Source organism: Peromyscus eremicus, chromosome 12 (genome assembly GCF_949786415.1).
Source record: "Peromyscus eremicus chromosome 12, PerEre_H2_v1, whole genome shotgun sequence".
In the NCBI taxonomy this organism is placed as follows: Eukaryota; Metazoa; Chordata; class Mammalia; order Rodentia; family Cricetidae; genus Peromyscus; species Peromyscus eremicus.
In genome coordinates, this window is record NC_081428.1 from 27054815 (window position 1) to 27074571 (window position 19757).

Here is a 19757-nt window from a genome sequence, read left to right on the forward strand (position 1 = left end):
ACAGCCACTCACAGAAATTGTCTAGCAGCATTTCACAGACAATTGCACAAATTATCCAAAAGCAGCCGTGACACGAGCTCCATCCCATTTTGTAATATGACACAGGAGATATGGCCCACTGCTTGCAGGACCGTATCTCAATTATTTTAAATAGAAAACTTTAACAAATGCATTCAATTACAGCCTAGTTTTAATCAATTGCAACCTTGCTTAGGCAATGTCACATCTTAAAGAGGCAAAAACCTTCCTTCAAACAATTATAGGACTTGAAAGGAGTGTTCATAGGACTAAGGTATAATTCTAAAAGGCTGAGGCCCTCATGCAGAAATATTTGATAGCATACTGGCCTGTTATGAACATTACTGTCAGGAAAAAAATTTGCTTAGGGTATGTGTACAATTACCACTGGATCATTTTAGCAAGTCTTACATGGTTGTGGATCCAATTCAGTGCTAGAGCATTGCCTAGCATGTGCAAGGGCCTAGGTTAAATCATGTAAAAGGATAAATAAACATCAATATGTTTATAAATTTCATTTTTAAAATTTAAAAATGTAGGCAAACAAATTATTGAAAAGAAATCCTTTATAGGTTTTATGATCCAGATCAAAAGAATGCAAGTTTTATAACCAGTAGATAATAAAGATAGAAGGTATCAGGGAATTTCCATGAATGAATTAAGTCTTTGAACTAATTAACAGAGGTGAGCTTTGAAGATAGTATGTTCATATCAATCTAATTTCTTATACTTAAAATATAACTTCACTACAAATGCCTTGTAGGATTTTAAAGACCCACAGTTCACATTGTGAAACGCAATAGTAAAATTAATAATTTCAGAATATAGAAAGCATCTTTCTAAGATTAAAGGTACATCCTCCAAATATGCACAAACTCACATCTAATAATGAAAGTTGTGATCCAATCCTTTTAGATGCTTTAGTTGAAGTCCTTCTTGAGGTCAGATTGATTTTCAATGTACATATCATAAAATAGTTATATAATGCTGAACAAATTGTATATATAATGGCATATGTATATACATCTCTCTCTCTCTCTCTCTCTCTCTCTCTCTCTCTATATATATATATATATATATATATATATATACATGCTTGTGCTAAGATCACTGTCTACACTTTTATATAGTTCAGAATGCCCTGCCTAGCAGAATGCCCTGCCTAGAGAATAGTGTCACTCATGATTGACATATTTTCTCACCTCAATTAATATAATCAAGAAAATTTCTGTAGACATGCCCACAGGCCAATTTAATCTAAACAATCTCTCATTGAGATACACTTCCCAGGTGATTCTAAATCATGTTAAGTTACACACACACACACACATACACCTCGCACACATATTTGGAATCTGGCCCTGTGTGAGGCGTTTACCCACCAACCCCACAGCTCCCCAGAGTTTTCTTGAGTGTGAGCAACAGGAAATATTAGCTAGAAGGATTTATTGTGGAGAATCTTTTGGATATAAACAGATAGAAAATAAAGGATAGCCTCAAGAGGGCCTGGAATCTTTTCCAACGAGCCTGTCTTTCTCTGCCCCAGGGTATTTATAGAGACACCAAGGGGTGGAGCAAAAGACCTCCTCCCCCAGCAGAGCCAAGTGCAGACCATCTCAGACACCTGCACTCAGGACTGTGGTCCTAATCATCCTCTATGAGGACCTGCTGGGTAAAGCCACGAGGAACCAGAGAACGGGCTCCCACAGCCCTACCCACACCAAAGCTTTGTCACAGCAAGGTGGTTGCCATGCATATGATTGCTCAAAGCCTTTATTGTCCCTTCCATCAGAGGATATGAGAGTAGTGTTCAGATGCTCTGGGCTTGGACTCTGTTGGCAGAGCTAAGAGAAACTTCTGGACCTCATGGACTTCTCAGAACATTTTTCAGGTACAAAGAAATCTTCTAGTTCAACAAGTCTGTGTTATACATAATTTCCCAGTATCATTTGTTGTCCTTTTTTTGTTTGTCTTGTTTTTCAAATGGTTGCTGCCTCTTAAGCCACTACTGTCTGAATCAGCACCTGCAACTCCACTGCTAACAGCAGCAGTTAGGCCGCAAGGGCCATAGCAAGAGGAAATTCTTTTTTGTTTGTTTGTTTGTTTTGTTTTGTTTTGAGACAGGGTTTCTCTGTGTAGCTTTGGAGCCTGTCCTGGAACTCGCTTTGTAGACCAGGCTGGCCTCAAACTCATAGAGATCTGCTTGGCTCTGCCTCCCAAGTGCTGGGATTAAAGGCATGTGCCACCACCACCTTGCCGCCAGAGGAAATTCTCTTGCCGCCAGAAGAAATTCTGTTCCCTCCAGCTCCAACTATCGCAAAGCTATGAAGGGAACTTAACTAAAACTCTGTCCCTCTAAAGAACTCAAGATTCAAAGGTTAAGGTGGAATTCTGCTCTTCAAAGAGGCTGAATAACAAGTAGCTCACATCCTCTCCTTGCTCATGTCCTCCAAAACATCCTCCTGTTTCTCCTTGCCCATCCTTAAAAACCCTTCTCTAGCTGGGCAATGGTGGCACATGCCTTTGATCCTAGCACTCAGGAGGGAGAGCCAGGTGGATCTCTGTGAGTTCCAGGCCAGCCTGGTCTACAGAGTGAGATCCAGGACAGGCACCAAAACTACACAGAGAAACCGTCTTGAGAAACCAGAAAAACAAAACAAAACAAAACAAACAAACAAACAAACAAACAAACAAACAAAAAACTTCTCCATTTGGCTCCTCCATACCACTATCTAAGCTAGATAACTTACTTGCCTCATCTTGCTATATTTAGCCACATTTGAACTTTATAATACATAAATGCTTTGATCGGAACTCATGCAAGCAGTGGAATTTGCTCATGCATACCTAAGCTTTGGAAGAAACGAAGCTTGTTACTAATACTTGGCCTTGATTTACAGAATGATATTAATATTTGAAGTGTAGTTGAATATTACAGTACTTGTCTAGCATAAGAGAGGCACTGGCTTCAACAGATTTCTAGATCAAGGTAAATGTTGATTTAGTATCTGTTACGATGATCACATTAGTGTGGATATCACTCCAAACCAGGCTGAGGTAACTAGTAATAATTGACAACTTGATACAATGTAGAATCACCTGAGAAGAGTGAGGGGTCGCTTGGATTAAGTTGGCCTGTGGGCATGTCTGTGGGGATCTTCTTGATTACATTAATGAGGTAAGAAAACATGTCCATCACGGATGTCACTATTACCTAGGCAGGGGATCACAAACTATATGAGTGTAGAAAGTGATCTTAGCACGAGCATGTGTGGATTTTTTTCTCTCTCTCTTCTTGTTTATGGATTCAAGGCAGCTAAATCCCTCAAGCTTCAGTCCCTATGACCTCCACACCCTCATGGACTGTGACCTGGGACTGTGATACAAGATAAACCACCCCCCTTAAATGTCATTATCAAGATATTTTGTCAAAGCAACAGAAACAAAACCAAGACACAGGTGAAATGTGAATGGCCTTTTCCCTAAATTTACCATTTATCCACCATTTTGAAAAATAAGAGAAAAACCATTTATTTATCTCCACTAAGGGTTGAGAAATAATTCTATTTTGAATAGGAGATCAGTGATGATTCAATACGTGCTGGAGGCTCTTAATTCCATCTCTCAGCTTTTATAAATATTGTAGATTATTTGTGTAGAGTTCAATTTGTTTAGACTATTAGTCTAAAATAAGGTACTTCATTGAAGAATTATAGATATTGACAGATTAATTTTATTATGAAAATTAAAATTTTGAATTCTCACAATTATTCAATAAGATGTTTTATAAATTTTTTTTTCTGATGAATAATATAGGAAGTTATCTTCTATCTGATACATACAAACTTTGTACTTCTTATGAAATTTACTTCAAAACTTTACCCAGTGAATATAACTTAGTGAACCTTTTCCCCTACTTTAGTTATTCACCTCATCTAAATAACTTTCTAGATTGACACTGAGTATTAGAAAATCAAAAAGAATATGGTGAAGTTTCATAGCCAGTATTTGATTTGATATTCCTTTAAATGTAAATCATGGCCCAGCTGGATCCCTTAAAAAGGCATGACTTTATTCCAAGTTGCATTCTGGTGAACTGCTCTGTGAACTGACTTCAGAAATCTCTGGGAATACAGAGGCAGGTGCATGAATGGTTTAGAGATTGAGGTGGGGACTGGGATGAAAATTTTTTCAGACTAAAAGCAAAGATAAATGGCATTTCCATAGCAATTAAGTCTTCCACACATGGAGTAGGGGGCTAATAAGTTGTCATTTCAACACATGTGGAAATTTCTCTAATTAGGTACTTGTTTAGAGATGAATCTCTACCTTCTGAATAGAAAATAGGATATCTGTCAATTTATATGCCAACAACAGGTCTCCAAAGCTGTAACTTCTTGAAAAGCCAATTTAGATTGTGACTGCTATGTAACACATTTGTGTTAGACCAAGGTTCAGAATAATGAAAAACTCAAGAAATCACCTCTAACTGGTTTTAGAAGCAATCATATACCCAAACAATTGCCATCACTCTCTCCTTTAGGAAATGATTGTCTTATTTGCTGGTATCCCCTACCTGTCTTGCTCTCTCCAGAGATCTCCATAAAATTATATTTTCCTGCAAAGCTCACAGCACAGTTTCAGTTCTAAGAGTCACACAGAGATTTTATGTATTTGCAATTCTATAAAATCCTCTTCTGTGATGCACTCTGAGGTCTGAAATTTGGAGCTTGGGGAAGTTAAAATATCACCCATCAGCATTTTTAGGAACATAGAAGTAGCTCTGAGGGTTTAAAGCCAATCACTAAGACCATGGCTAGTGCCAATAATCCTATACCTGGACAGACTTAAATTGAATTTTTGCCATCCTGTGTACATGTTCAGCTCTAGAGGGAAGAATTTCCCCCCTCTTTGATATGGGAGATGCAGGTAAAGACTGTGTCTGAAATGGAATCCATTGCATCAATGGCTTGTGTGCTGATTGAATTTAAAATTGGTCTTTCTATTTCTCTGATTTTTGCTTCAGAGATGTGTGAAGGGGGAGGCAGGTGTCTTGTAAATAAAAAATGTGACTCAGCTGTAAAACATGGAATGGGGGAATAAAGCGCTTCTTTGTTCATTTTTAAAAGGGAGACAATAGGAGTCTGTAAAACATGAACAATCTTGGCAGTTACCAGAAATTAGCTTTTGCACAACTTCCTGATATATCATGAGGTTTCACTGCTTATAGTATCACTAAAATTTGGTGAGAGGGTTGGAATAACTTCATTAAAAAAACATTATGGCCTCTTTGGAAGTCACTTTTTATGTACCATCAAAAGCTTCATTAACAATAACTTTAAAAATGTATCTGTGAGACAAAAATATCTTCCAGAAAATTTTTGGTAAATAAGATAAATTTGTAACAGGGCATTTGACAAATGTTTAGCCAGTGAGTGGTCTACTTATTGTGTCCTACTTGAAATTTTCAACAGATAATCCATATAACAATTTTAAAGCATTTAGATTTATTTTCTCAAGTTGTATTATTTTAGAGATTAAAAAATTAAGGCAACCATCCTTAGTACAAAGAAATATCTTTTTATAGGCTGACAGATCAGAACGTATGAATTTCAGTATGTATTAGAGTTTCTTTACTTCTGTTTTCCCATCAAAATCATACACTAGAATCTTATATTCTCCTTTCAAATAAAGTAAATTCCCTGTTGTATGAAGAAAGTTGTTCTTGGCCACCTTGCATTTAAAGAAGAAAACTCCAACAGCAGTCAACAAATAAGAAATACACAGGTTACTTAACAGTTCTCTCTTGGGTATTGTCTGAGAGACTCTAGGGACCCTGGGAAATACAGTATTTTGAAAGAAACAAAAACAGACTTCAAAGAAAGAGCTATTGAATTTCTTCCTGAATGTTTTTATGTCTAGGCTCTGTTGAACTAAGGAGTCAATTTGAACAGCCTATATAATAGCCTACATCATCCTCTCATGTTGACTATTGGCTGTACAGCCATCAAATAACAATTATAAAAATATTGAAGGTTATAATGATATTTTATTTGTGCTGAAATGTGATTTTATTTGTATGTTAATAAATAAAGTTGACTGGGGATCAGAGCTAAAGCAAGTCATTCAGCATAAGTCCGGTGGTGGTGGTGGCACACGCCCTTAATCCAATCACATGGAAGGCAGAGTCTCTGTGTGTTCAAGGACACAGCCAAGCAGTGACCTGAACCTTTAATCTCAGTATGAACAACAGAGACCTGGAGGTCTGCACAGACAGGCAGTGACGAGGAAATCATGTGGTTGGGTTTAGAGCCAATGAGAAGGTAGAACAGAAAGGCAATAAAAAGACCACTTAGGATAACATCTACAGAAGATATTCTTTTGATTGTGATAAAATGAGGCTATAAAAAAAGTTGAGAGCTGATGGAACAAAATCCTCCAACTTTCTCCTCCTTGTTCCCTCCTCCTTTTTCTTTCCTCCTTCTAATTCTTCATTTGAGACAGTTTCTAGTAACCTAGCATGGCTGAAATTGCAGGTATGCACTACCACATCTAGCATTCAAATGGGGCAGACTCTTGACTGGAAATCAAATGTGTGGTAAAAGATGCATTAGGAAGAATTCATGTCCAAAGACAATCATTATACAATCATTCTAATTTATTTTGTTGTAATGAGAGTGTCCTAGTTTGAACTACATATGTTGTGTTAGTATTGAGGAACATTAAAATACGTTGCTTTCGAGAAGAATATAAATGCAAGTAATAGAGGTAAGGATGAGAAATGACCCTGAAAAAATACCCAGGTAGTCTAATATATTAATAACAACAGCAGAAAGGATGAGGAAAGAGATTTTCAGTAGTTATAAGAAATAATTATTCCTGATAATGTTATGAGATCACACACATATTCACTATGGAAATTTAATCACAGAAAAAAAAAAGTAGAATTTAGATACATATGCATAGTAAATAGCATTTGCATAAGTAAAATGTTGAGAGATTGCCTGCCACCATGTCCTCTCATTATGATTCTCACCTTCCTTCATTGTTGAGGTAGCCGAGTTCATTTTTAAAACCTCTACCCCAAATGTAAAGTTATATACAGCCTAAAAATACCATGTTAACTGAAGTGCAAAATGGATTTTGAAATGTACTATAATCCAGAGAACAAAGCTTTTATTTGCAAGTCTTAGCCTTTATTGAGAAAAAAATAAGATTCCTAGGTTTCAAGAGGCCTGAGCCTGGAAGACTTAAAAGCGAGAGTTTATAACACAAGTCAGACTAATTCTCTTAAGATTTCTTTCCTTCCAAAATTGTAGAGCACAGTAAGTTGGTAGAAGATGAGATATCACAATGCATTACAGTAGTAAAAATAGCCTTATTGCTGTTGGCTTCCATCATCAGAGTGTAGATATGAGGTGTGAGGGCAGTAAACCCTTGAGCTAGAGGTTTTCTTAGAGTCAGATTGTGGAAACAGAAGGGTTATGAGAGTTTTTACATACAGTCCAATACTTCAACATTATATGAACTTTGCTAAGAGGAATATCTGTGCACAAAGTCTTGCAAATTCCAATACGGTCCTTAAATTTTCCATGGAATAGGAGCTAAGGTCACCTGTGCCTTAATTAGGATGGAACTAAAATATGCTAAGATAATCAATCAGTAGGTAGAGGAATGAAATTGTGTTAGCATCAAAGCACAGAGGTTTTCATATCAGAAGCCTTGAGTCATCAGGAGATGCAGGTTTAGGTCATATGAAGATGTCTGACCTTTAAAAGAAAATCTGAAATACTAAGAACTACTATACTGGTGAGTAAGGAAATTCATTTCATTTGTAAGTGAGAATTGGTTAAACAGTTTTGCAAAACCATTGGAATTATCTTAGAATGTGGGGGAGAATTCAGAGGCTGGAACACTAAAGAAACACCCAAGTAAATGAAAATTCATGTTGATATTTCCACTCTTGTGTTGGGTGGCAATCACTTTGATGACTTTGTTATCATACTATATAAATAACACACAATTGAAAATTTTCTACAGTAGGTGATTAAAAAAGTCAGGAAGCACAAATAACAACTACTAAAATTTTAAAAAATTAAAAGAATGAATAAATGTATAGAAAAATCTTGTTCCTAGGAAAACATAAGCATGAGTCTCCAGAATCTGAAGTAGGGGTGTTAAATGTTCTGATTATGAGTAAGCCATACTAGTAAAAGTCTTCTATATTTTTCAAGAGAAAAGACTTAGATAATGTAACTATTTAGGAGAGTTCTACCCCTTCTCAGATAATGTTCATTCTCCAAAAATTTATAATGTTCACCGTTCAAGAAATGAATTTTTATTTCTGCTTGGAATTTTTCCATGTTGACATCATATACTAATGCTCTTCATTTTGGGATGAAACATTAATTTCCTTACATTTGTAGACTGACTTGAAGGAGTATGCACCTGGTAGACACCCTAAAGAGATCACCATCAAGTAATTATTGGAGTGATTCATGACATAATCAACAATGATTTCTTAAGTTTAGATAGAATCAATTTGTTTCTATACAACATAATTAAAAACCTTGAATTTTTGATCAGTGTAAAAGTGATCTTAGCTACTATGCCACACTAACATTATGTTAATCAGGTTATAGGAAAAATCAACAACTATAATAATTGTACATCTATAATGTGTATATAATCTTCATATAAGGGGACTTTAAATAAGACATGACCATTAAAATAGGCAACTGTAACAACTTTTTAAACTTGAAATATAAAAGAGAAAACTAGAAATGTCCTTGTACAACTTCAAGATCTGTTTGACTTTCAGGTAAAATCAAAGAGTTTCTATAGTTTATTCCCATTTTTATACTGAGCTTATTTTAGCCTCAGTAGATCTATGATATACTGTTCTCAGTGGAATAAGAAACAAGTAACATGGATGGCTTAATAGGGAATTTGACTTTGAATTTATTTCCTATTTAAGCTCCAAGAAATTTTCACAAAGACTGAGATGTTTTGGACTATTTTTAAAAGAACAAACAGAATTCTCCCAGCTCATACACTGTCTACAGGCTAAAAAGCACTCTGACAGCTAAGAAGAAAAAAAATCCCTTTGAGATGGCAAAATGGAACCCCAAGTACAGTACTTCCTCTAGCGTAATGTCATTGAACAGTTCTCAGTCATTTGTTCTTTCTAAGCACACTTTGAAACTGGAGAAGTTAAAGATGTGCATACGGTATAATGGGATTCTTTGTGCCCTCCTTTATAAGAATAGGATATTTTGTGATGGAAAGAATCCATGAACCTTTGCTGTTGTAGGTCTGTTTTTCCCTGAGTTTAAAAAAGTAACGAGGTTACACGTTTTTGTTCTCCTACAGATTTACAAATTCAGTATCAATTTTCATTGTGTTTTTCTGCTTTTGTCTAGTTGGATGGAAGTTATTATGATTAGATATCCAAGGTGACCTTCTATATTACAAGATGAAGTAGATTGCAAAGGATTTTAAGATAAAGTAAGCTTCTCACATTTTAGTTAGTAACATCTGATCAATTGTATCAACAATTAATTCTTGGGTGATATAATATCACAGTTAAGGAGTTTATGAAATAGATTTTTGTTTTATGAAATAGATTTTTGTTTTATGTTATATTTTTACTTCAAAGATGATGACGGGCAAATTCATAAAGCAATGGATTTCTGCCATTCTCAAAACTGACATTTAGCTGACGGTGCATAATGTAAGAAGGCACCTTCAAATAAGAATTTCAATGTAACCATAGTTGCATATGGACAAGGAAAATCCAAATGAAAATGTAATAGAAAATGTTGTCTTAATACATCCTTATATTTATTCAATCCAAATATGGAAAATAATTATTTTCTAAGAACTGAACATAGTACAATTACATCATTTTTCTTCTTTTGAAGGATTTTATTTTCTTTTTATTGAGTAGACCTAATTTTTTCAATGGCATAAAAACAAGTAAAAGAAAACTTTACCAGCACTTCCAAATTTAATTTTATAGTTTAAACCACTAGAGGAAAAATAATTACTATACAAGAGAATTTTTCTACCTAGGCTTGGTGTGTCTAATTCAGAAGTGATCTGTTTTGATTTTAAAGTTTTATTTGTTCTTTTTGAGTTTTGAGTTTCATACATATTTTGATCATATTCACCTCCTCCTCCAACTCTTCCAAGATCAACCTGCTTCACTAACAACATGATTTTGTGTTCTTTAAATTCCTTTTCTTTCTTTTTTTCTTTCTTCCTTTTTTCTATTTCTTTTTTCTCTTTCTCTCTTTCTTTCTTTTGACATTTTATTTTTTAAAAATTTGTTCAAGAACAGTTAGTGTATTGATTTGGTCTGGTTTTTCTGGTATATGCTGTCACAACCACTGTGCGTTCATATGTGCACCTGGCATTCTATGTATTTGTGAAATTATTAAGGCCACTCCACGTAGTTAAAAGGGAAGTTTACTAGTGGCGCAACTTACAAATGAAGGGATAGGTAGGTCGCAGGGTCTGAGGAAGGTGTATCGCAGTCCAGCTCTGCTCGGTCAGCCTCCACTGTCCAGGGTCTAGGAACAGAGAATGCCGTGCTTCCCAATCTCAGGTCTTCAGGGGCCTCCCTTGGCCCTGCCTTGTAGGCGTGATAGTTACCAAAGCCTCAGTGGGGGTTGGAACTTCCAGACCAAAGCTGGAATGGCTACCCACTACACTATGTCCAGAAGATATTTCCTTGTACCCATCCACTGCCTCTACTGTTCACAATCTTCCCCCACTCCTTATTCTGCAATGATCCATGAACCTTGGGAAAGAGATAGAGTGTATATGTTTTCTTTATGACAAATCATTCTGCCCTTTCTTAGTCTTTGCATGTTGGCTAGTTGTGAGTCTCTGTTAATGACTATCTACTGCAAACAGAAACTTCTGAGATGAAGTTAAGAAATGTATTGACATATGAATATAATGACAAGCTATTAGATATCAATATAATATTATATCCATTTAAACATCATAATAGTAATAAGTTTTCCCATATGGCCCATGTCCTCCTATCTAACCACAGATTCAGGCTCTGATAAGGGTCTGAGGCATGTCTTTCATCTTGTGGAGTGGGAATGAAATCCAGTCAGCAAGTGAGTGATTATTCCCATGGTGTTTGTGCTGTTATTGTACCAGTAGGCATGCCTTGCCAGACCAGTCATTATTGTAGCTCAGAGGGTCCACATCCCGTTTGACTCTTCCTGTAGCTTGCATAGCACCTTCCAATACTATAAAAGCTAGCCAGAAGAGACAAAGCTTCTGTTTCAGTACCATCTTGATTGTATCCTGTTCTGAGTCATTGATGTGGTGTCTTCAGCAACAGAGTCGTACTGTAAAGCTCTAGACAGTAACCAAGAATAATGACAAAAGCCTGCAATCTTTGGGGGATGGTCTATGGGACATTACTGGCCAACAGCTATGAAAGAAGTAATCTGTTCCTAGCACTATACCTTTTATTTGTTAGCCTCTTGTCTCTAGTAGAGGTATTGTTGCTCTGTTAAAGGAAACTCCATATATATAAAACAAATAAATTAACATATATGTGATATATACATTAACACATATATGTGTTAATTTATTTATATTATTTCTATGTTATATTACCATTTTTAGAGAAGGTAGTTACTACAAGAGCATATCACAGACCAACATGTCTATGGACAAATTCTGGTTTGTTTGTTTGGGTTTTTTTGGTATGATAGTTCATACATTGGAACAGTATCTATAAATACTAACATTAAACAATAATAGATATGTGTTATGTGTTGTATTACTTGGATGACTTATAGTATTAATTTTGGTTGAATCTGAAATGAGAAACAAAGGTGATTTTTTGGTTTTGACTTAGCAGTGTGTATCCTTTTTATCCCAAATAGTGAATATTCTAATAGTAGGTAGTGAGATATAAGTTTTCTCAAGGACAATGGGTCAGTATGAAAATTTTCAATAGATTATCACATACACAAGCAATAGCATAGTGTAGTTAAGACTCTGTCTTGATAGGTATTAGATAAGAAGCAACTGTCATTAAAGAAAAAACACTTTCTGGGGCAACTGCAATATTTTAGTATGTTACAGAAAATCGTAGGAACTTCATACAGTTTAGAAGTAGTAAAGTAGAGTGATGCTAACTGTTGTTTGTTTGCAAAATTCATTATAGATTGTGTTACCTTTAACTTTCCTTATGCTTATAAATTCATAGAATTTTTGTTGCTGAAAGTTTCATGCCCCATCATCTTATAGCCTTTTAGGAACCTTCCTGGATGTCATAAATCTCATTTCTCAAAGACTTGTGAAATTAATGTCCATATTTGATCTTAGTAAAACTGACTATAGTTTAAATAATAGCTGAGATTTACATAGCTTCATTCCCAACAAATTAACACTGGGAATGGAAAAGTCGCCTTGCACTTAAATCTTTATGAATTCTCTCTCAATATTACATTTAGTTTATCATGACCATCAAGGTAATACTTAAGAGCACACATTATGATTGTATGGGATTTTCATCATGTTATAGGTTAGCTAAATAGATAATTCCTGATAATTAATTTTGCAGAGCATATTTTAAAACAATTTATTCATACATGGTTGCTGTTAAAAGTGGTTGCAGAATATATCACAGCTGCATGGAAACATTCTTGAGATTATAGATATACCTTGATTAATACATTGAAAATGCTAGCATCTATAATTCAACCCTGGGTTGATAGCATTAAATTACTTTTAATGAGTGATTTAAAACTTAATTGACTACTTTTATAACAGTAACAAATGGAATAAGACATTGCATTCCCCAAGCATTTTTCAAAAAATTAACGAGGCAATAAGAGCTATGTTAAGCAGGCAATCACTTGTTAATCAATAGGTTATTAGGATCCTATAAAACTAGGAGCTATATATTTGCTTCCAGATTTCTGTGAAGCAAACAAGGTGGTCAAACCCTTCCTGAAAATAACTTTAGTCAGTTTCTTAGGAAACCTTTGTGCTATTTGTTATGATAGGAAGAGTAGTTGGTAGATCATTAGTGAAATAAGTACATGCTCTCTCTGAACTCATCTCCATCAACATGTACTAAACTATCTTGTTATATGAGAATATATCACAGCCCTCCACAGGAGTTCCTCTAAAATGTTTGATGAGAAGAGTGTTATTCTGGGGGGGAAATGCAAAGGAAAAATTACCACTCTGTGAGAATTAATTCACTTTGATTTTATTTGAAAACTTCTAGATATATTCAGCAGTATTCCTTAGTGTAACAGTCTTGTGAGTTTAGTAGCAGGATGAATGGAATAATTCACCTTCCAACATTACATTGTTGTCATTCTTCAAACATTAAAAAACTATTAGGATCCATTATAATGCTTTTCTCCATCTCCCCAGCCCACCTCCATGTTTTATTCCCACTTACTTCTTATATACTTCATTTCAGATTTTGCAATTACAATAACTTTATTCTCATCTACTCACTATTTCTTTTGTTTCCCTTCATATAATTTATATAATTCAAATTCTTTTTCCTCAGCCTTTCACTTGAAATGTGAAGTACCTTTATGAGACTTGTCTGTCATAAAATTTTCAAAGGTATTTTTCCTTGTGACTTTCAAAGAAAACAAAACCCTGTTTATTGGTTAATATTAAATTCTCCAAAATATCAGTAAGATTTGACCTGTCCAAATCAGGCATAGTGCCTTCCTTCACCCTAACAAACAAGAGCATATTAATCATGTAATGAACCGATAAAGATGAATGCCTGATTAACTCCAAGGCCAGAATTAATTACAAGAGAAGCAGTGGTTCTTACAACTTTAATTAGTGCTTCTAAATGATATGGGTAGTCAATGAATCACTTGTTTCTGATATAGCGTTCAAATATTTATAGCAAAATCTTGCTCATAGCAAATAGTTTTACTACCCAGTGATCATAAAATTCAAACCTGTATTACTCTACTTGCACTATTCATTTTTGCACGATTGTATCTGATTGTGTGTATGTTGTATTTGTAAAAGTATGTGTGTTTTGCATGTATCTATGTGGGTGATCATTTGTATGCATGTAAGTAGGGTGGGCACCATCCACAACCCACATATGTGGAGGTCAGAGGACAACTTTAGGCATCAACTTTCCTTCCACCTTGATTTATATAGAATCTATTTGTTGGTTCTAGCTGGATATAGAAGATTAGTTGGTATTGCCCTTCATTCTTCTGGGCATTCCTTGTTTCCCCTTGCCATCTCTCCATAGGAGTATTGAATCACAGACATCTGGGGTCATGCCAGGCTTAATGTATGCTCTGGGGGTTTCTAAATCAAGGACTTACACTTGTTTGGCAAATGCCTTATCCATTAAATCATCTTCCCAAATACCTACCTATTATTTATTAGTTGGAATAAATCAACAATATAGTATATGAGTTCTTATTTCCCTTCTATCCTGCTGTGTTATGAAGTCTTAGACTTTTTTCCTAAATATTTTATTAGAGACCAGTGTTCTTACTGTGTCAGACTGAACTTGAAAGAGTAAAATATTTCCAAAGTGACATCATAAAATAAAAAGGTAACAGTCATTTAGAGTGATTACATTTCTATGTTCTGTGTTAATTACCCTTTTACCTAGTTCCCTTTAGGATAAGAACATTTCTTAGTTCAAAATAAGGGAGTCATGTGTATTGCTTTTCTGGATGTTCATCATCGTACTGACTTCTGAAAAAGTAAACTCTGTATTCTATTATTTTTGAACTTTTTTCAGTGTATGATTACTGTGTTTGTGCTATCATACTTATTTTGTGACTGCCCGGAAAGTCAACAGCAAACAACTATTTTTTTCATTTTAACATACTTTTGACACCAAGCAGCATTTTTGTTTCAATGAGTTCTCCTTTTGTGCTTCTTTATACTCTATTGTTCCTTATACAGATTGATGTACAGGGTCACAAGATTATTTTCAGTATAAAATGACTATTGTGGGTTTTAATAGCTTACATTTTATTGAATGATTATTCTCTTGCAAACATTTAGAAATAAATTAAAAATAATATTGTGGCAGTATGTAGATGTAACGGTCTTATTAAACAAGAAACACAGAGCTAAAATGCAGAATTAAAAGCCCAATTTATAATTTATATTATAATTTATATTTGAGCTACTTCTATCAAAGCTGAGACTAAAACCGCCTTCTTAACCCTCACTGCCACTGCTGTCCTTCCCCAGAGAAAGAGACCTACTTCCTATGTGTCTGTCTTTTTACTGACTTTCTGTTCTGGCTTCTCATTGATTGTAGACCCAACCACATGACCTCCTTGTCTCTGCCTGTTTATACAGACCTCAAGGTCTCTGTGGTTGGTATTGAGATTAAAGGCATGTGTCTCCATGCTGTCTGTATCCTTGAACACCCAGACTCTGCCTGCCATGTGATTGGATTAAGGGTGTGTGCTACCCCTGCCAGACTCCTACTATGACTTGCTATTAGCTCTGACCCCCAGGCAACTTTATTTATTAACATACAAATAAAATACATTTCAGCACAAATAAAATATCACCATATTTCCCCCTTTCTATTTTAATAAAAAGGAAAAAGGTAATAATTAATTTAAGAAAAACTATATACAAAAAGTATAATAACTATATATACAAACAATAAATACCTAAACAATGTCTACATTTGGTGCCCACCTGGCAAGAATTCATTAAAAACCACTCGGCCTAGCTCAGCTTGGTGGCCCACCAGCTCCCCAACTCCACAGCTGGGGCCAGCTTGGCCTAGGCCCTAGGCCCGACCAGCCATAGCTATGAGCGGTTACCTGCAGCTGGAGCTTCTTGCAGCCAGATTGCCAACTCAAGCAGCTCGTGCTACAAACAACTTAGGCCCTGCTGGAGGAGCTACTGGTCTGGCTGCACTCAACTGTAGTTGCAACAGCTCACATGGTCAGAGCTTAAGAAAGCCGGAGCCCAGGCTTGACTCAACTCAACCAGGAACTTGTGGCTGCATTTCAGCTTTTAGCCAAAAGATGTGGCTATGCCTTTTCCTTTCTTCCTTCCTTCCTTCCTTCCTTCCTTCCTTCCTTCCTTCCTTCCTTCCTTTCTCTCTCTCTCTCTCTGTCTCTCTCTGTCTCTCTCTCTCTCTCTCTCTGTCTCTCTCTCTCTCTCTCTGTCTCTCTCTCTCTCTCTGGATTCTCATCTTGGATGCTAGGTAGCTGTTCTGAAATTCCTTCTGATTTCTACTGTTCTATGCAGACTTGGTAAGTCAACTAAGACATGAGATATTTTAAAGGGGAAAAACTACTTAAAAGAGAAAAATTATTTTTCCACATTAAAAAAAAATGTGTATATGTACATTAGAAGAAATTGGACTTTGTTTGATAAATTTTAGGCAGTCTGAAAATGGAACAACTATATGAGAAGATTAATGTTGATGGGATGTACATTACATCAATTATGCACATTATTACTTTCCTTATCCTTGTTTTACTATTTAAAAAGACAGTCAATTTAAATGTCAAGATAAAAACTTTAGAAAACCCTGTTAAATGAATTATAGAGAAATTCATATTTAGACAGAAGAATTTCATGGTGAAATTATTTCAGGATTGAATTATAAGGTTACAGAAAGAAAGCCTGTTTTCATACAATCACCCTTAATTTATCCAGTAACCATGCAGCAGCTACCTGGTCAAGTGACTACACAAAATATTTGGACTCCCATTGAAATGTTAGATTAATGAAGGTTTAAGGAGGCAATAGTATCTTATGGCATGCATTCCCCATTTGTAAAGCAAATGTTAAACTCCTGGTCAACTTATAATAAGATTATACCACAGGACTGGCCAGAGCTGATAAATGATGTCCTGGACCTGGGCACAGCTGCGGTGGCATATGTGGTTCAAAGAGGAAGCTAAAAACATAGAAAATCAATGGAGGGCTAGAGATGCACCAATCTCCCAGGATCAGCTTGTTGGAGAAGGCCAATATGCTGAAATACAAAGACAATGTTTATATAATTACCAAACCCTAATTCTATGTTGAATGGCAGTCTTGAATGCATGGGATAGAATTGAGGAAGCAGGCAAGAAAACTGAGTCATTTACAAAGGTTATGCAGGGCCCAAAAGAATCCTTCACAGATTTCTTACAAAGACTGACTTCAGCAGTAAAGATAATGGTCTTGAATTCAGAAGCTAGTGAGATAATAATCGAATCATTGGCTTTGAGAATGCAAATGCAGCATGCAAAAGAATAATCAGGCTATTAAAGGCAAGACCTGCACCCTTGGAAGATTGTATTAGAGACATGTTTAATGTTGAGGCTCATGATCATGATGATATGTGGACAGGAGAAGCAATTTCAAGAGGTTTGAGGAATGTCAGATGTTTTGGATGTGGAAAGGAAGGACACTTGAAAAGGGACTGTAAACAGGGCATTCCTAGAAACAATGTTTCTTCAAGGAACAATGGCAACAGAATACCCCTTCCTTCAGGAGTATGCAGAAGGTGTGGTAAGGGAAAACAATGGACCAACGAATGTAGATCAACAAGGGACAGACAAGGTAATACTTTGCATAAGTCTTCAGAAAACTCCCAGAGGGGCCTCAGGCAGGCCCCTACAGCAAATCCAGTTCAGTCCTTTCCTGCAGTCATAGAGAAAACCCCTACTCAGAGCAATTAAATAACCAAATGCCTATTGGAATAAACCAGGTTGCTTGGGGTGATGGAACAGCTGAGACAGAGAGAACAGAAAATTCAGGAGAAACAATAAAGAAAAATTTTTGGCAAACTTCTATAAATGAACAAAGACCAAAATTAACAATAAAAATAAATGGTGTTTTTTTGTCTGGTCTGGTAGACACAGGTACTGATGTGACCATAATTGCACCAGAATTTTGGCATCCAATTTGGCCTCTTCAGGAGGTAAACGTTCAGCTTTTAGGAATTAGAACATTATCTCAAGTGAAACAGAGTACAAGATGGCTTGAATGTATAGGTCCAGAAGGACAGAGAGGAAAATTAAAACCATATGTGGCTAACATAGCTATGAACCTGTGGGGACAAGACCTGTTATAACAATGGAATACTCAGATTAACATCCCTCCAACCTCAGAAACAAATCATAAACTAGCACATATTTCTAAGAGAAATATTAGAAGATATTATTCTAATGAGCGATCACCAGCCATCCAGATTGTACAAGAACAGGTCACAACAACTGATGATCTTCCAAAGACACCAACAAGTCTACCTTTAAAATGATTAACAGACAAGCCTGTATGGGTTCATCAATGGCCTTTAAAAACAGAGAAACTCCAGGCTTTAGAAGAGCTTGTAGAAGAGCAGTTAAATGCTCATCATATTGAAGAATCAACCAGGCCTTGGAATTCTCCTGTATTTGTTATTAAAAAGAAATCTGGTAAATGGAGAATGGTAACAGACCTTAGAGCAATTAACAAAGTAATTCAGCCAATGGGCTCTCTAAAATCTGGAATTCCTTTGCCTACTCTGTTACTTAAAGGATGGCCTCTTATAGTTATTGATTTAAAAGACTGTTTCTTTTCAATATCCTTACAAGAAAAAGACAGAGAAAGATTTGCCTTCATGGTGCCTACTTATAATAATTCTCAACCGGTTAAGAGATATCAATGGAGGGTCCTCCCACAGGGAATGATTAATAGCCCAACCCTGTGCCAATATTTTATACAACAGCCATTGGAAGTGATATGTAAAAAATTTCCTAAATCTATAATTTATCATTATATGGATGATATTTTACTAGCTGACTCAAATGCAGATACTTTAGAAAGAGTGTTTGAAGAAGCAAAGAAAATTTTGCCTGGCAGCTGAGATGATCCAGTTTCAAAGACTACTTGAATAAGGACTTGAGATAAGCCCCAAACTTTGGCATTATGCTCAGACTGGACAACAAAGGATGTAACTACCTTTCCTAGAATTTGACAATTAACCCAAAATTTTTCTTTTCAGAATAAAGATACCTCGCCCATATCCAGCAGGAAGCAATTTTAAGAATAGGACACCCACATTCCCAAAGAGGTAGTGTGGGGTAGGTGGGTTTTTTTGGTCTTTTAATGGGTTTTGGGTCAGGGATGATTTTCATTGTTTAGGAGGGTTGGTTACAAGTTGTTGTTAAGTGTAAGGAAAAGGGCTATGCTGTGGGATGGTCTGTATGTCAAGTGTGTTGCTGATTGGTCAGTAAATAAATCACTGATTGGCCATTGGCTAGGCAGGAAGTATAGGCGGGACAAGGAGAAGAATTCTGGGAAGTGGAAGGCTGAGAGAGAGACACTGCCAGCCTCCACCATGACAAGCCGCATGTGAAGTTCCCGGTAAGCCACGAGCCATGTAGCAAAGTATAGATTTATAGAAATGGATTAATTTAAGCTGTAAGAACAGTTAGCAAGAAGCCTGCCACGGCCATACAGTTTGTAACCAATATAAGTCTCTGTGTTTATTTGGTTGGGTCTGAGTGGCTAAGGGACTGGCGGGTGTCAGAGATTTGTCCTGACTGTGGGCCAGTCAGGAAAACTCTAGCTACAAATGGCGTCCAACGTGTTGGCAACAGTTTCCACCTAAAACCTGAATAAAAAGATTCTAAAATGGAGCTAAAAACAGCTCCTACTTGTCTCTTTCAAGCTAGCGACAGCCTGTGTGTTTGAGCTACTATGGCGGGTTCCTGGCGTGCATGCTTGACCTG